The sequence below is a fragment of the Saccostrea cucullata genome, unplaced genomic scaffold, assembly GCF_032062105.1.
Source record: "Saccostrea cucullata isolate Sc308-1 unplaced genomic scaffold, CSIRO_AGI_Scuc_v1 ctg157, whole genome shotgun sequence".
NCBI lineage: Eukaryota > Metazoa > Mollusca > Bivalvia > Ostreida > Ostreidae > Saccostrea > Saccostrea cuccullata.
This window is the reverse complement of record NW_026918429.1, coordinates 983,667-1,001,186: the sequence shown is the minus strand read 5'-3', so window position 1 is coordinate 1,001,186 and position 17,520 is coordinate 983,667. Positions and strand designations below refer to the sequence as shown.

Genomic DNA, 17,520 nt, shown 5'->3' with positions numbered 1-17,520 from the left:
TATGAACCCTCTACAGATTTTTATGTGTATTGTTTTCTCTTTATACTGTTGCAAGTTATCTCGCTTTTCATTGTAAAACGGTTTATAAATTCTAAGGCATTTTAATTTCTGCTATGAACAATAGAGTTAAAATACAAGATGGAACATGACCAAAGAAACACTGATAAAATGCGTCGAGATGTAAACCCCATCCCTCGTGGAAAGGATTGTAAAAAAAAAATATGTTCGAATTAGCCAAAATGGAAAAAAAGTTGTTTTTTTTTCACATTGCTAGAATGTTTATAACATGATAGCGAAATCTTCCAGATGAATAGGAGACAGATCAAAATTTGATTAGAGTTATTGAGAACCCTGACTTTGTATAATAAACGCGATGTATCTTCTTATTATACAAGTAAATAAAGAAGACAGATTGCCCACAGGCGCGGAGTAAAAGGTTGACCTTTTCAACGCGGGTTCGAATCCTACGAGGAAATGAAAATGGGTGTCCATTTATTCCGCCTCGTTTAAAGGTCTGGAGGTACCAAGTACAACAGCATACATCTGTAATGTCCGTGCCGAGCATATGTCAAGTTTCTATACTCGCGAAGTGAAAGTTTTGGTTTTTGGATGAAAGCTTTAAGACCGAAGACCACTTGTGCGGCCGACGTTGGATTGATAACGAACCCCCACTGCTTGAGTGCCGTGTACAGGACATTTTCAGCTCTCAATTGCAACTGGAAAGTGGTGGCGTCTCCATGGTGAAAGACACATTTTTGAGAGGGACGTTAAACAACAAAAACCTACAAGAATGATTTCTCAATGCTGATTCTATACATTCCTTGCCTTTCATTTTCCCATACGAAAGCCCATAAGGCTAATTTTCGCGAAAGTATCGCGCTATAATGCCAAAGAAAATATGCGCCATGGTTCGATAGATCGGGGATGCCTATTGTTTTTGTCCTGTCTACGAGGAATTTATCTGTTTGCCTTTCTGTCTGTTGTCACCTTTAACGTTCGACAAATTTTTTATCTATGAGAGATAGAAACTTCATATTTGGTATGCATACTTCAGTGACCTTGGCCTATATGTTAAAAATAGCCTTTTCGAACTTTCGCCATAACTTTTGAACCATTAGATTGATTGAATACTGTTTAACGTCCCTCTCCAGAATATTTCACTGATATGGAGACGTCACCATTGCCGGTGAAGGGCTGCAAATTTAGGCCTATGCTCTGCACTTACGGCCTTTGAGCAGGGAGGGATCTTTATCGTGCCACACCTGCTGTGACACGGGGCCTCGTTTTATACGGTCTCATCCGAAGGACCGCCCCATTTAGTCGCTTTTAACGACAAGCAAGGGGGTACTGAGAACCTATTCCAACCCGGATCCCCACGGGGTTTGAAAGATAGACTTTATTTTGCATGCATTCTCCACTAATTCAGTTCTTTCAAATGACACCAAGGTCAATGACCTTGTGACCTTGACCTGTATGCTAAAAATAGCCTTTTTGAACCTTCGACTTTTTTAAACCAGAGATAAAGACTTCATATATGGTATGCATACTCCACATATTAGTTTTTTCAAGTGACACCAAGGTTAATGACCTTGACTGTGACCCGTATGCTAAAAATAGCTTTTGATACTTCATTGCCGTCGAGCGCATGGTGTTTCATCAACACATCTAGTTTTTAGCTCTACTGGTCAAGGACCAGAAGAGCTTTTGCGATAATAAGGTGTCCGTCGTCCGTCCGTCTGTCTCTCTGTCTGTCTGTCTGTCTGTCCGTAAACAATTTTTCAAAACGCTACTCCTCCTACAGTTTTGGTCTGATTTTAATATAACTTGGCACACAAGTAGACTGCACAAAGATACATAAAATAGTGCATCGGATTTTGATTTCGATGAACGATGTTGCCATGGTTACTAAAAATAGAATTTTCTGTGAAATTCCTTTAAAATGCTACTCCTTCTACAGTTTTGGTCCGATTTCAATATAACTTGGCACACAAGTAGTCTACACTAAGATACATAGAATAGTGCATCGGATTTTGATTTCGATAAACGTATTACCATGGTTACTAAAAATAGAATTTTCTGTGAAATTCCTTTAAAACGCTACTCCTCCTACAGTTTTGGTCTGATTTCAATATAACTTAGCACACAAGTAGACTACACTAAGATATATAGAATAGTGCATCGATTTTTGATTTGATAAACAGTGTTGCCATTGTTATTAAAAATAGAATTTTCTGTGAAATTCCTTTCAAATGCTACTTCTCCTACAATTTTGATCTGATTTCAATATAACTTAGCACACAAGTAGACTACACTAAGATTTTTTTTTTTTTTTTTTTTTTTTTTTTTTTTTGAATAAAAGATTTTATTTCAAATACATACATAGTTTCATATTTGAGGCATCACCTCCGCAGAGGCCCTCATCATATACCTCACCAGGGGTGCCAGGGGCTCCCTGGATCGGTAACAAAATTTATACATGTATAAAAGGTAAATCAAGAGTAATTTTGTTAAGTAGATATATCAAACATAAACTTATATAATATAGTGTATGCTTTTAGTAAAAAGTAGCTCTATTATAAATATAGTTGGTAACAATGACATCATGATTATACAATTCAATAGACGATAATTAGCTGCTTCAAAAACATGCCGCAGTGACATCATGTTAATAAAACCCAATATAAGGATATAGTAGAATATACATAAATTTTACAAACAGAATAGTTGACAGTAATATCATGCGGCAGGACTTCCTTTTACAGTTCACCTTCACAGTCCATATTGTCCTGCCACATGGATGTACATGCAGAGGGCCAGCTCACCCTCAAGTACATATAAAATTGATACAATTAATATACATATTATTATAAGTTTTGTGACAACAGTTCGAGAATTTTAAAATCTGAATTTATACATTTTGTCTTTTTAATAGTAAAATACAATTGCATCAGCGCGTTTTTTAAAAAGTGACACACTCCTTCATATGTAACCTGGTCTTTAACAATTCTACATTTCATTTTATATTTGTAAATCTTACACGCCAAGAATGACAATGTATTATCTAAAATAAGAGTGTATTTGTTGTTGAAAATAATAAAGCCTATAACAATCATTTTCCATGTTATATCTATCTTTATTAGTTGAGAAATTTTACTCCAGATTGGCTTTATCAAGTCACATTCGAAAATCAAATGTTTGATATTTTCTTGTGTATCGCAGAAATCACAGTTGCCACTGTTGTTTTTATCCCACTTACTAACGGATAGATTTGTAGTCAACAGATTATGTAGTAGCTTATAACTAAATTCTGATACAGATTTATCAAATAATGAGCGAACTTTATTTTTATATATAGTATCGAAATGACTCTTATCTATTTGGAATTCTCTACACCAGATATTTTCCATGATTGGCTTGTGCGATTTCTTTTTTATTAAAATGTTGTAGAAAAAACAAGATTTTTTATTAGAAATATCTTCAAATTTTCCGTCAAAATAGAATTGTTGATTAGCGTTTGTGTTTACGAAGTTTATAGTTTGCATGTTTATGCGTGAATAGTGTTTCTTTAAGGCAGTCTTTACCATTAGATATTCACAAAGGAAATTATTAGTGGATGCTAATTTTTCTTTAATTTCATTTACAGTTTTGAAACCATTGTCATTAAAGAGGTCTTTTACTAACAAAAGACCCCCTTTGGTCCAATTCGGAAAGAATAGTGGTTTACCTTTAAAGCAAATGTTTTTATTAAGCCAAATATTCTGATTTGCAAGATTTGTAAAAGTATTATCCTTACATTCATTAAAAGCCAAGACAACCTCTTTATAAAACTCAGGAAGGGAGTTTAGTATGAGATCATTGTAATTTGTTACACTTGAATTTGTTAAAAACGCAAAATCTATATTATTTTTGTATAAAACGGCATTTACGAGAGAGAGTAGACTGCTTTTATCTTTTGTAATCTTTGTAACCCATGAGGCTTTAATAGCTTTGACTTTAGACTCAAAGTCAGTGATACCGATTCCGCCTTCGTTTATGCTTCTAATTAAGGTTTTGCGTTTTATTCTTTCGCGGTTGCCCCAAATGAAGGAGAATATTATTTTGTTTAGACTTTTGATGAAAGATTGCTCTGGATTCTCTAATATGGAAGCAGTGTATAATATTTTTGAAATTAATAGAGAATTTATAATCTGACATTTTCCAAAAATAGTTAATTTTCTGCTTCGCCAAGAGTCAAGTATTTTTTCAAATTCTCTTAATTTGCATAGCCAGTTTTTCTCATTTCTTTCTGCTTCGTCATGCCCGATGTATATGCCGAGGCATTTTATTGTTTTAGAGTTAATTCTGACACCATGTAGAGATGTCTCCCCTTCCATGTCTTCTTTAAGATCTCCCAATAGAATACATTCTGTTTTTGATAAGTTCAACTTTGTGCCGGAAATCGACCCGAAATCTTCAATGATTTTAATTACATGTTTAAGAGATTCTTCATCTTTGACTGGAAAAGTACTATCATCCGCATGCTGTATGCATTTTATTTCCTTTTGCGTATTACATATTTTAAAACCTTGAACATTATCTGATTTATTTACCTTTGTAGATAAGATTTCCATTACAAATAGAAATAATATAGCTGAGACAGGACACCCCTGTCTGATACCTCTATTCATCTGACATTTTCTAGAAATCCAGCCATTATTTTTTATGTGAAAGTAAGGGTTTGTATATAAGACTTTGATCCATCTGACAAAGTTGTCACCGAAGTTAAACTTCTTCATTGATTGAATCAGAAATTCCCACTCAACTGAGTCAAACGCTTTCTGAAAGTCAGCAAATAACAGTATACCCGATTCGTTGTTTCTTTCCCAGTATTCAAAGATATCTAAAATAAGTCTTGCATTACTACCTATATATCGTCCTTTTATATACCCAGACTGATCCGGGTTAATTAATTTATTTATAAATTTTTTTAAACGCCGAGAGAAGACGCAGGCTATAATTTTGTAATCGCAATTTGTTAAACTTATGGGACGGTAATTTTGAGGTTTATCAAGATCACCTTTCTTGTGAATTAAAGACAAAACGGAACATTTTTGTGTATTTGTTAATTCTTGTTCTTCGTAAGATTTAATAAGCGCATCATACATGTATTGTTTTAAATGTTTCCAAAACATTTTGTAAAACTCAACCGGTAAGCCGTCGAGTCCAGGGGATTTGTTGTTTTTCATTTCAAATACTGCCTCGGAACATTCTTTTAATGTAGGAAATTTGTCAAAGAAATCTTTCTCGTCATCAGTAAGCTTAGTTTGCATTTCAATATCGCGTAGGTAATTATTTATTCTTTCAGCTGTAATTTTCTGAGATGAATACAAGTTTTCATAAAATAAACATAGTTGATTAAGTATATCGTCGGTCTACACTAAGATATATAAAATAGTGCATCGGTTTTTGATTTTGATGAACAGTGTTGCCATTGTTACTAAAAATAGAAATGTCTGAAATTCCCTTAAAATGCTACTCTTACAGTTTTGGACTGATGGCAATGGCTTCTTTTCTCATCCTTTGTTATAAGTACAAACCAGTAGAGCTACAGTCTTGACAGAGACTTCTGGTTTAAAGCAACTGTTCAATCTTGTTTAAAAGCAACTGTGTATATAGAACGAAAGAAATAAAAAGAAAACAATCGTAAAGCTCACCTCATCCGAAGGCTCAGGTGAGCTTTTCTGATCAAAATTCGAGTTTCTTCAAGTCAAGGGCCACACCCTCTTCCAAGGGGAGATATTACGAGTTAGTGAAAAATAGGGGCATTTAAAAAAATCTTCTCAAGAACCATTGAGACAGGAAAGATGAAACTCGTGTGAAATCATCCTCAGGTAGTGTAGATTCAAGTCTATTCAAATCATGATCCCCGGGGGTAGGGTGGGGCTACAATGGCCGATCAAAGTTTTACATAGGAATATATAGGGAAATCTTTTAAAATCTTCTTCTCAAGTACTGCAAACCCATGATTATATATAGTGATATTTGTATGGAAGCATCCTCAGGTATTGTAGATTCTAGCTTGTTCAAATCATAACCCCCAGGAGTAGGGTGGGCCACAATGGGGGATCCAAGTTTTACATTAAAATATATTTTTAAAAATCTTGTCAAGAATAGCAAAGTCATGTTAAGAGATATTTATATGGAAGCATCCTCAGGTAGTGAAGGAGTAAGTTTGTTCAAAGCATAACCCTCAAGGGTAGGGTAGGGTCTCAATAGTGGATCAGCATCCTCAGGTAGTGAAGGAGTAAGTTTGTTCAAAGCATAACCCTCAAGGGTAGGGTAGGGTCTCAATAGTGGATCAAAGTTTTACATTAGAAAATAAAGGGGAAAATCCCAAGAACAAGAAAGCTATGTTTAGTCGAAATGACATGTAAGCATCCTCATGTATTGAAGATTTAAATCTGTTCAAATCATGACCCTGTAGGGTAGGGAGGGAAACTGGGGAATCAAATTCAAATTATTACGAAGAAATATATACAAAATGTAAAAAAGAAAATCTTTAAAAATCTTTTTCTCAAAAACAGCAAAGTTGTATGCTGTATTGATATGGAGGCATTCTTAAGTAGTATTAAAATTCAAGCGCCCTCCTCCCCCCGTAAACTTTTCAATTCTGATCTAATTTGCTTTTCCTAGCCGATGTGCTCAGGTTAGCGATGTAGCCCCTGGGCCTCTTGTTTTGAGATTAAACCCAACGGCTTTAGAAAATAATGTGTTGGTCTTTAAAACAAAATCATTTTATTATTTATTAAATATTTAACGAAGCTGTTTTAAGGAATTATTACTACTTTCTTTCATCATCTGAAAGATAAGAAGTTGTGTTGTTCAGCTATGGATAATTCAAAATGTAAATTGAAAGTCCAGTCAGACTATTGGAGCATCATAATATGGCTAAATCCCATGAAGATGTATGCATTGTTCATGTCAGTTGTGTGTGTTTTTTTTTTTTTTTTTTTTTGCATTCAGAAGTACTTAAGTATTGCTTCGGAAGGATTGTTCAGTATAAATGTTTAAATCTCTACTCTTGTCAATCAATGCATTGGATGACACTGATGTTGACAAGTAAAGAACGACACTGAAATTGAAACATTTCTCCGAAGAATCGAGGCAATTAGTGCCGTTATTTGAAAAGGCTATTTCACAATGGCACCAGGAAGCCACTACAATCCAATTTTTTTACGGGAAAAGTGAGACTTCTGAAACGTGTCATAAACCTGAATACTCTATGGATTAAGAAATATTTAATTCTGCGCAACACTTCGGTGATGTGAATACGGTCAGTCATTTACACTGCCAGGAATACTGGTATTTCGTCAGTGATAGACCGCTATGGCATATCATATTCTGTCATTCCTGATTAATAACCAAATGAATGCATTAACCGTTTACAACAGAGAGACTGGGAGTAGTAGAGACCAGACAAGCTCATCAGCTACAATGCAGTATCTTGGGATGATGAATGAATGAGTTACTATATTCAATATTTCTATCATAAAAAGTATATTTGCCGTAAGAATCTTGCATTTATGGTTTTAAATAAAGGCGTCTCGATTTCCTTCGTTATGGTAGTTCTTACAATACATGTATTTAATGACTCGTATCTTCTTCATTTTCCTTTCTCCCAAAGACTGCATGCTGCGTTGACAACTTTTCATAGCTGCGACTTGACGATTTACTGTTCTATTCCGGATGTTTGACAGGACATCAATCCAAGGAAATGAAGGTCCCTTAACTTTTGTGCCCTTCCTACAGGTTCAATACACTCCCAAATTCGGTGTATATTTCTATAAATATATGTTGACGTTTGGATTATTTCTCCCTGAAGTGCCAATTACGCTTTGATGAAGAATACTTCTATTGAATCCTTTTTTGTTATTTGTTTCTCTCAAGTCAAAAACAAGTTCCTTATAAACGTTTTCTAACACTTAGTTTTTGTTATATGCACATGACGCCTGGACTATTCAATTTTTAAATCATGTGCAGATATCATGATACCACTTGTAATCTTGGCATCTTAAAAATCTGATTTAATATAGTTTTAGGAAAGGGTCAGAAAAGCTAGATATTATGGAGTTCTCTATCTAAATATGAGGTCGTGACAATTGAGTATTGACATGTTGTTGGGACAATGTGTCTTAAAATTTACACTCATACTTGACACGCGACTTTACTATCAGGTACATGTAATGTGTTCAATTTCCCTTACTTATACAGCAATGTAACTTCGTCACCTGCATACGGGGTTTATATCTTTCAGTTGATTCGACGCGCAAGAGCATGCTCAACGTATGTACAATTTCTAAAACGAGGTAAATTACTGACAAACACGTTGATGAAACAAGAATATCAGCAGTCTTGTTTAAAGTCATCATTTCCTATGGTTCATGTAATGATTTAATAAAAATATATATCATCATATTAATTGTTCTAGGTCATTATTTACACACTGAATTGACAACGGATTTTTAATGTCAATGAGAACATGGCGGGTGTGACTGGGTGACATGGGATGCTAACTCCTCCATGGCACCTGATCCCACATCTGATTTTTTGGACCTTCGTTTGTGCTCTACTTTTATTTTGTATTGTTTAATTGACTTTCTGAGCTTAAAAGTTGTTGATCTCAGTAAATTTCATGTACATATTAGAGGAAGTTGGGTAACAGTCGATTTCATACATATTTTCAGTATAAATAGTCATAAAGAAGAAAATGTATGGTTTCTAAATTTCATGGAAAACCAGCTGAATTTAAATATGATCTATAAATGCTTCTTTCCACAACCTCTGTTTTGTAGAGTTTGTTTTCCTTTCACGTATTTATACAATGAAAAATTATATAAACTCAAAGTTTTCAGGAAAGTACCCGTTATGCATTTGTACCGCTCTGCTCCGCACCAAGGGATCACTTTACCTGACGTCTGTCCATCCGTCTGTCACACCTTGTATCTCAAGAACTTTAACAGAATAAGATATGGCTAGAATTTTACTAAACTTCTTAAATTACCCAAGCCTGATATTTAAGTATTATGAAAATACATCGGAATTCAATTACAGATCATGTAGAGTGACAATTGGTGGCGCGGATCCAGAAATTTCTTCCAGGGGGGGGGGGTCCACCCCAGTGAAAAAAAATCCAATCTCAGAAATTTCTTGACAAGCAAAAAAAAACCTATTTCATGGGGAAGGGGGGGGGAGTCTATGTCTATGACTTCTATTACCTCAAATTTTTCACTTTTCATACCAATTTTACACCTATTCGCGTTTACCAGGGGGGTCAGCGTTTTCCAAAAGGGGGGGGGGGTCCATGGTAACTTTTTTCTGGCTTTAGTATGTACATTTTTTAACCTTGTAAATTCCCTCTAGATCCGCGCATGGGTGTAAAGAATTTTAAACACGTATTAACTAATGTAAAATGATAAATAACTATCGCAGTGGTTTCACATATTGAAAGGAAATTTAGTATACAGATTTATCACAAAAGTATGTACGTCAAGTTCTGTTTTGGAAACGATCGGGCCTTTTTGGACGGAGTTGTGCCCCTTGGACATGGAAAAATTCCAGTTATTTGCAGTTTCCGTTCATTTTCATTGCAGAGGAAGCTCATATTGCAAAGAAATGTGATTTATAAATGAATCATAAAAATATCTAGGTCAGTTTTGTTTTGGATACGATCGGGCCATTTTGACAGAGTTATGCCCCTTGGACTTAGCAAAATTCCTATTATTTGGAGGAGGGGGCATAAGTGTTTTACAAACATTTCTTGATTATAATGATTTCAACTTAATTATTCATTTGAGGGTTGGGAATCTTTTTTTTTTTACTGTTTTAAAATGGAGGTGCATTGCAAGGACATTTGAATACCCGTCATGTCTCCATCCTTGCCTTCAGTTTAATTATTGCATGAGAAAATATTCTTTTTCAAAACTCCCCGTCCTGGAGCGAGGAAAACAATAATCACTCAAACGCACTGACTTTAGAAAGAGGCTTGTAATAATCGGCAATTAACCGTAAATTGAGATGTGATAGAAACAAATTTAAGTAATGATTTCATCAATGGTTTCCTGGAAATACGTGAAAATATGTACTGGCTATCAGCAGAATGCACCTATAATTGATGGTGCAGGTAAAAAAAAATATTCAGTGATATCGTTTAACGATGACAATAGAAAAGATAAGACGCCAGGAAAACAGAATTGGAAATATCCCGATACTCCCTTTTTATGAGATATTGAGGGTTCGATCAACTGATTAAGGGTTCAATGGGATGGTTGTCTTGGCGGTTCCTGTCGGTGAAGGCTTGAAAATAAAGTCTCCTGACAGGTAAATGCTTATCTCACTTTATTCCTAATTATCCGATAAGGTTTGCCATTTCCACTTCCTTGCAATGTACTTTCATAATTCGGAGAAGCTTAGTGAAAGTGGGAACTTGATCCCGAATTACGCATTTCATCATACCGTTTTCCGATAGCTGTCTCTCTTAACCCCAGCTTAAGTTAAATGTTTTTATCCCTATCTCTCTCCTTGATTTTTACCTATTACAACACCACGTACATTTTACAGTGTAACATCCTGAACCATTTAACCATACCATCTGAACGTATTGAAATTTCTTTTCTATTACGTGTCAATGTTTGGTGTTACAATGTTACAGTATTAAAATGGTGCCCATCATAACTAAGAGAGGTAATAATTTCGCGAACTAATTGAAAAACTACTATAAAAGAAACAATATTGGATTTCAGTGTTGATTTTTAAAATAAAAATTAGACATCTCTGATTTTAACGCACATATACAGCCGTTCTACCCATTCGCGAATCACGTGATCTACGCGGTCATGTGACATGCTCTGACGCACTCTGTCACAGAAGATGAAAGATTTTTCAGATCCATGCATTTTATTTGATTTTATTTTTTTTGTTGTTGATAAAAACATTCCATTTGTCAGAAATGGCCAAATGTCGGTAATAGTATGGGGTCGATGAGGATTTAAGAAATGAATTCCGTGATTGAAAGATTAAACGAGCGAAATTGGAAAAAAAAATAATTATTTAAAGATATAAGATAGATGAAAAGTTTATACCTGAAGATTTTTATCATTAAATAAGAATTATTTGGAGAGGTGGGGTTCGTAATTCAACTGGTAAACAGTGCATATATAATTTTTAAAAGGAAAAAATCGAGTCGGATGCACGGAAAGGGGCAAATGAAGTTGCGAGCCTTGTTTCTTTTTAGTATAAGTGATATGTCATTTTAAAGTGTGCATAAAATCAAAGAGTATGAAGCAGAAAGGTTTACAAAAAATAAACACTGCAGACTGAAAAAAAATGTTTTGAGTATAGTTCGAATTTCCTCGACAATACATTATATAGAAAATATACCGTATCCTGGACCCAAGAGCCTATGGTTCGTAGCTCAAGTACGACTGAGTCAACTAGTTTTTTTAGGTCACCTGAGTAAACTCAGGTGACCGACTTGTTGCTATCCGTTTTCGTCCGTCGTCGTGCGACGTGCGTTAACATATGAACATTTTCAGTTTCTTCTCTGAAACCGCTGAACCAATTTCAACCAATTTTGGCATATAGCATCTATGGGCAAAGGGGAACAAAAATTGTGAATTTCATGGTCCCTGTCTCCTGGGGGTGGGGTGGGTCCAAAACCACTAAAATTAGTGCAATCTTTAAAAATCTTTTCTCCTGGACATCAAGCAGTCAAACTGTTAATATGATTGTAATCAGCATTGAGTCCTCTACCAAAATTGTAAAATTTATGGCCCCAGGGTCAGGAGGTCTAGTGCTAGGGCGAGGCTAAATGGATTATATAATGCATTATTTCTTTGAAATTCTTCTTTGCTCCTGGGCATTAAATAACCTAACCAAGTGCATAGTTAAGTTGAATATGGCTGCCTCCAAATTCCAAAATTGTACATAGTTATGAGGAGGAGGGATGCCTCTTCCAAAATTGTGAATTTTATGGCCCAGGGTCAGGAGTTCTTGTGCTAGGGCGGGGCTATATAGATTATATAGTGAAAATGCATAAATTCTTTGAAATTCTTCTTCTCTGCTCATGGGCATTAAATAAACTAACCAAGTGCATAGTTATGTTGAATAAGGCTGCCTCTTTTAAAATTGTGAATTTTATAGCCCCAGGGACAGGGGTTCTAGTGCTAGGGCAGGCTATAATGATATTATAGTGAAAATGAATTATTTCTTTGAAAATTTTCTCTTCTGCGCCTGGATATTAAACCAATGAACTATGTACATTTTTATGAGGAGGAGGGATGCCTCTTTGAGATTTGTGAATTTCTGGGCCCCTGGGCAGGGCTTCTTGTCTTAAGCCAGGGCTCTAATATTTATAAAATGAAAATACATGAATTCTATGAAAATCTTTTCCTTTGCTCCTGAGTATTATTAATTACCCTGTTCGGAGTTTATTTGCAAAATTTATTAATTTAAGTATAGATACAGCTTATTTCAACTTATGGTATACGATATAACATAACTTGGGTCAGTTTACGCTTTATAAACCGCGAAGCGAAATTAAGTTGAAATTAGCTTCATTCCTGAAATATTCAATTATGTATTAGACCCTGTGATATTCTTCACATGGAGCTCAGTTTGTTTTCTCGTTATCTAAACGACTTTTTGTAGAGCAGCATTTTTGATGTAGTTATGATACATTACTTATTTTCTATCAACAAACAGTTTAAGATGGAGATAACAAGAATGTTTTAAAACGAAATGAAACAAAGATTTGCTTTAGTCCTAAAGTTCTAATTTAATAGTTAAAATAAAGTTACAATTGATCAGTACACGTATATTGATCGACCTTGAGAAGGAGTTATGAATGGTGATTAGCTTCAGACTTTGCATAACAACTAGATGTGGTATCATTCTGAAAGAATAAATAAACAATTGTCCTACAAAAATCTTTCGTTTATTTATCACAAAATACTTGTGATTGTTAAAGACAGATGTGATTGAATACACGTGTCTGCTCTCTAAATAGAAGAGAATTGATCTTGGCGTTGTTACTGAAAGGATTAGTTCATCAATATTCTCTATCTATGAAATATGGAAATGACGTAGTCACGTGAGCATTACCATTTAAGACCCCAATCATGAATATCAATGGATCAGTTTCATTTAGAAATAAAGTGATTAATGTTGCATTCTTCCAAAAAAAAGGTAAGTTTTGAACAATGTATTCGTTTTCAAAAATTTTGTATTGATTTTAGGTTATTTTTTATTGCTGTTGGATCAAAGTCAAGCTTTGACTTTAAAAGAGCCGGGTAGCTATTCTTTCTTCAGGAAAGTTAAAAAGCTGACGAAAGGGTCTCGTAGGGCCACTTGGAGCTGCTCTTTCTTCAAACATTTTACCAAAATTCCTTTTAGAAGCCGAAAAACTTAAGAAAAAGCAGTGAAAAAAATAAACGAAGGATTTCATTATATCAAACTTCTATTAAATCAGGCCACTAAAATTAATGAAGCTCACTATAAATGATCCCAGTCGCAGTTTTACTATAGGAATTAATAATGAAAAAATGACACTGAAATTAAAAAAAAGACTCTTCTAAATTTTATGGCCCGAGGTCTGGATCTTGTATATACTTATTCACGTAGTAAACGATATGCATAGTCCAGATCAGAACCCCATAAAAACTAATTAGACGAAGGAATTTCTACACCGAAAGCCTACATAAAACATTCAGATGTAACTCAGGACATTCCTCTCATTTATATTTATGCACCCACCCCCGCTTGAAAAGCTGGACGGTATGATGAGGATGTCCGTCCGTCTGTCCGGCCGTTACGCTTTGGAGTACCCATCTCTCATCTGCAACTCATCTTATACCACTGAATGAAATTTATTGAAAATTTCACAGATTCTTTATTACGTAATGTCATTGTGCACCCTAATTTTACTTTTTGACCGAACACCATTTCGGGGTTCCCAAAGCAAAACCTGAACACTGCCATTTTTATGCGCCCGGATCGATAGATCCAGGGCGTATATTGTTTTTGTCCTGTCTGTTTGTTTGTTTGTTTGTCTCGAACTTTAACCTTCACCATAACTTTTGAACCATGAAAGACAGAGACTTCATATTTGGTATGCATACTCCACTAATTATGCTCTTTTGAATGACACCAAGGTCAATGACCTTGTGACCTTAACTGTGGCCTATATGCTAAAAATAGCTTTTTTGAGTTTTTTTCTGCAAACTTTAACCTTCGCCATATCTTTTGAACCATGAAAGATAGAGACTTCATATTTGGTATGCATACTCCACTAATCAGGTTCTTTCAAATGACACAAAGATCAATGACCTTGTGACCTTGACTGTGATCTGTATGCTGAAAATAGCTTTTTTAATCCCTCACTATAACTTTTGAACAATGAGAATTTGGTAACCATATTCCACAAATCAAGCTCTTTCAAATGACACCAAGGTCAATGACCTTGTGACCTGGACTGTGACCTTAATGCTAAAAATAGCTTTTTCCGAACTTTGTTGCCGCTGGGTGCATAGTGTTTTACAAACACATCTTGTTTCTGTAATATTGAAGGTACCGATCTCTTACACGCACCTTTTCCTAAACAATTGAATGGAATTTAATGATACTTTCGTAGAATGCTCATTACACAGAGCCATTGTGGAGCTCCAATTTTACCTTTTCATTCGACACTTATTTCAGGTTTTCAGTTGCAAAGCTTACTTTTTCATTTTAATCATATTGGGGCGGAGTTATCTTTTTGTGAGCTCAGTGATTAAATTTCCTCTATATAAATTTTAATTTTGTTAACTTTTACGACTTTATGGAAACTTTTTAATACAGATATCGTAATTTAAATTTTTAAAATGCTTATTTTGAATTACACACGAAACACTTCAATAATAGAGGATGGTAGTACACGTTCCATTTTCTTACTGCACTAGGAAAAGGCCCTCATTTACGTTCTAGCTTTACTGACATTGTATTTTGAGGTAAATTGCCTTTAGAAGTACGAATTTTTTTAAAAATAAAATTTCTATAAATTGCAACTTTGTAACGGTACCCCGAGATGAGATTTGCATCCTTAATACTGTATAATAATTCAACTACATGTATTTTGTGAAAATGACTGACTTCTTTCGCCATTACTTATTCTTGCATGCGATATGCATTGTAGCTATACGTGTATTAGTGATTCGAAGTGAATGAACGGAAAACAACCCAAACTAAAAGGCACAATATGCTGGCATCTAGAAAATGTCAGCAATTGCACATTGCTCAACATCATAACAAAGGTGTTGCTTAATACAAACATCGTACGTCAGAGAAATACAATTGAAAGCAATATTTCATTTCGTAAAATAATACCAAATTCAAATCCGTAAAGAACTTTATTCGGTAATAACCAATATTTGCCCCCCAAATCAAACTTTGATGGAGATATATATATTTATCATATACTTAGTAATAAATACACCGATTCTGCAAAGTGTGAAATAACACACGTCACAATACCCCATATCAGGCAATTTAAAATCCATATCACGTATCGGACCGGCGGGCCGAAAATCCATATCAAACCGGAGGTAACGTTTGTATAACGTTTAAAAGTCAATTTACTTGATTTTATATTAATATTCATAATAAATCTTTCTTTAATGACATTTATGGTCTTAATTTTTTTTCAGTTACCTAAAATAGGCTTTATTAGATTTTATAGAGAAATGTCACAAACAAGCACGAAATATTCATCAATGACCATATGTGAATTTGCATATTAAGTATTTTAAATATATGATAAATAGAATACTACATACTAAAATCCATATCATATGTACAGCCCGAGTGGCCCCATATCAGCCCGAGGGCATGACAGGATTTCCACTTATATGACATATGATATGGATTTTAGTTGTAATATTCTCTATATATTTAATTAAGTTCTTAAACAGGGGAATATATGCTGACTCAAAGCACTGAAATTTTCATAAGTAATGACGCCATTTTACGTAAATTATATACAAACATGACGTAAATTTCAGTTTTTTTATTAATTTTACAGAAAAATGTACATATTTTTTATTTTGAGTAAAAGTCACCGAGCACATGTGTGTTCAGGATCAATATTTTGATATGTGTAGAATGATAATATCAATGAAATATGTCAATATTGTTCCTGAACAAACTTGCGCTCTATAAATTTTATAGCTAAAATTGTTGAAATTTTGTCCATTTTGTCGTCTTTCTGAAAAAGGATATAAAATCGGACTAGTTTGTGACGTCATAAAAACAAAAATTGTGAATACAATGAGTGCTTTGACACTATAATATTTTCTGTTAATTTATATTTCTCATACAATTTATTAAATTCAGCACATTTCAGGAAGTTTTTAAAATTTGACTTTTGTGGGGGCAAATATATGCAATATACCGCATATAGTTCTTTGAATTATTTCGTAAATGCTGATTCAGGGAAGGAATATTTCCATGCGTAATGTACATTTGCTTTTGTTAGTGACAACAGTTAAGTTTTGTGAATTTAAAAGGTTTCAGCAAAAGTTGATAAAATCCTTTTTTTAGTGAAGTGAAGTACGTGAAGGCATGTTGTGAAATTCTCTTGAATAAGAACAAATAATTCAGCAGAATTTAAGAAGTTTCTTTTCATTGTTATAGAGATTTTTTTCTCAAGTCTTCACTCTCTTGAAGTCATAAAACATATTTAAGTTTTTCCCCTTCTAACTACTAATTCATCTAAGTTGATACTCCTATTCAGAATTTCGTAAAGAAATCATGCAGACAGTTAATAGTCTTCATTACATAAAAGTGAGATTTCCCCAACTTTAGAAGATTTCCTCAACTTTAATTTGTTAATCAATAAAAAAAAAAACTGTGATGATTATCAGAAACACTAGGCTAGCAAAGTAGTACCTCACTCCTCAATAAAATACACTGTCATCAGTCGCGAAAACTTTCTGCTTAAACAGTAGTAATAATATATACTTGATGCATTGCTAAATGGTTAATCCTAGCTAAATCAATATTTAACCAAGTTGATAATAATCTTATTTTAAGAGGGTGTGTTTTTTTCTAGATACACATGGAATTTCTGCATGACTTGAGTATAACTCGGTATGAATCTGTCTGGAAATGTTACCAATTTTAAAATTCATCCTTTATGGAAGGTCAAAAAAGATAAATTAGGTTTCAAATCATTATGTTCATAGATATCTGTTTAATATATGAAATTGTTTCATCTAAAAATCAAATTTAAAATGTAAAAGTATTTATTTGAATAATCAATCCTGATCACAATAAAACCATATTTTACTACATAAACGAAGACAAATTATATGAAATGACACGCGTAAAAAAAACACTCGATCATTTATTATTAATAACACGTCCAAATTAATGAACACGTCTCCGCTGTGTTATAATAATTTTTCTATTAAGTTTAGTTAGACAAGTCTTTTATATGTTTTTTTCCTTAAC

General features: G+C 34.0%; 2 protein-coding genes across 2 annotated transcripts in view; both read left to right on the top strand.

Moving 5' to 3' along the window:
* Positions 1-17,520, top strand: part of LOC134266023 (substance-P receptor-like) — a 62,033-nt gene that overhangs the window by 2,048 nt on the left and 42,465 nt on the right. The window lies entirely within an intron of this gene.
* Positions 4,695-17,520, top strand: part of LOC134266003 (QRFP-like peptide receptor) — a 179,760-nt gene continuing 166,934 nt past the window's right edge. The window contains exon 1 of the mRNA XM_062748228.1: positions 4,695-4,709. The gene's annotated coding sequence lies outside the window, so the exon portion shown is untranslated. The remainder of the gene's footprint in view (positions 4,710-17,520) is intronic.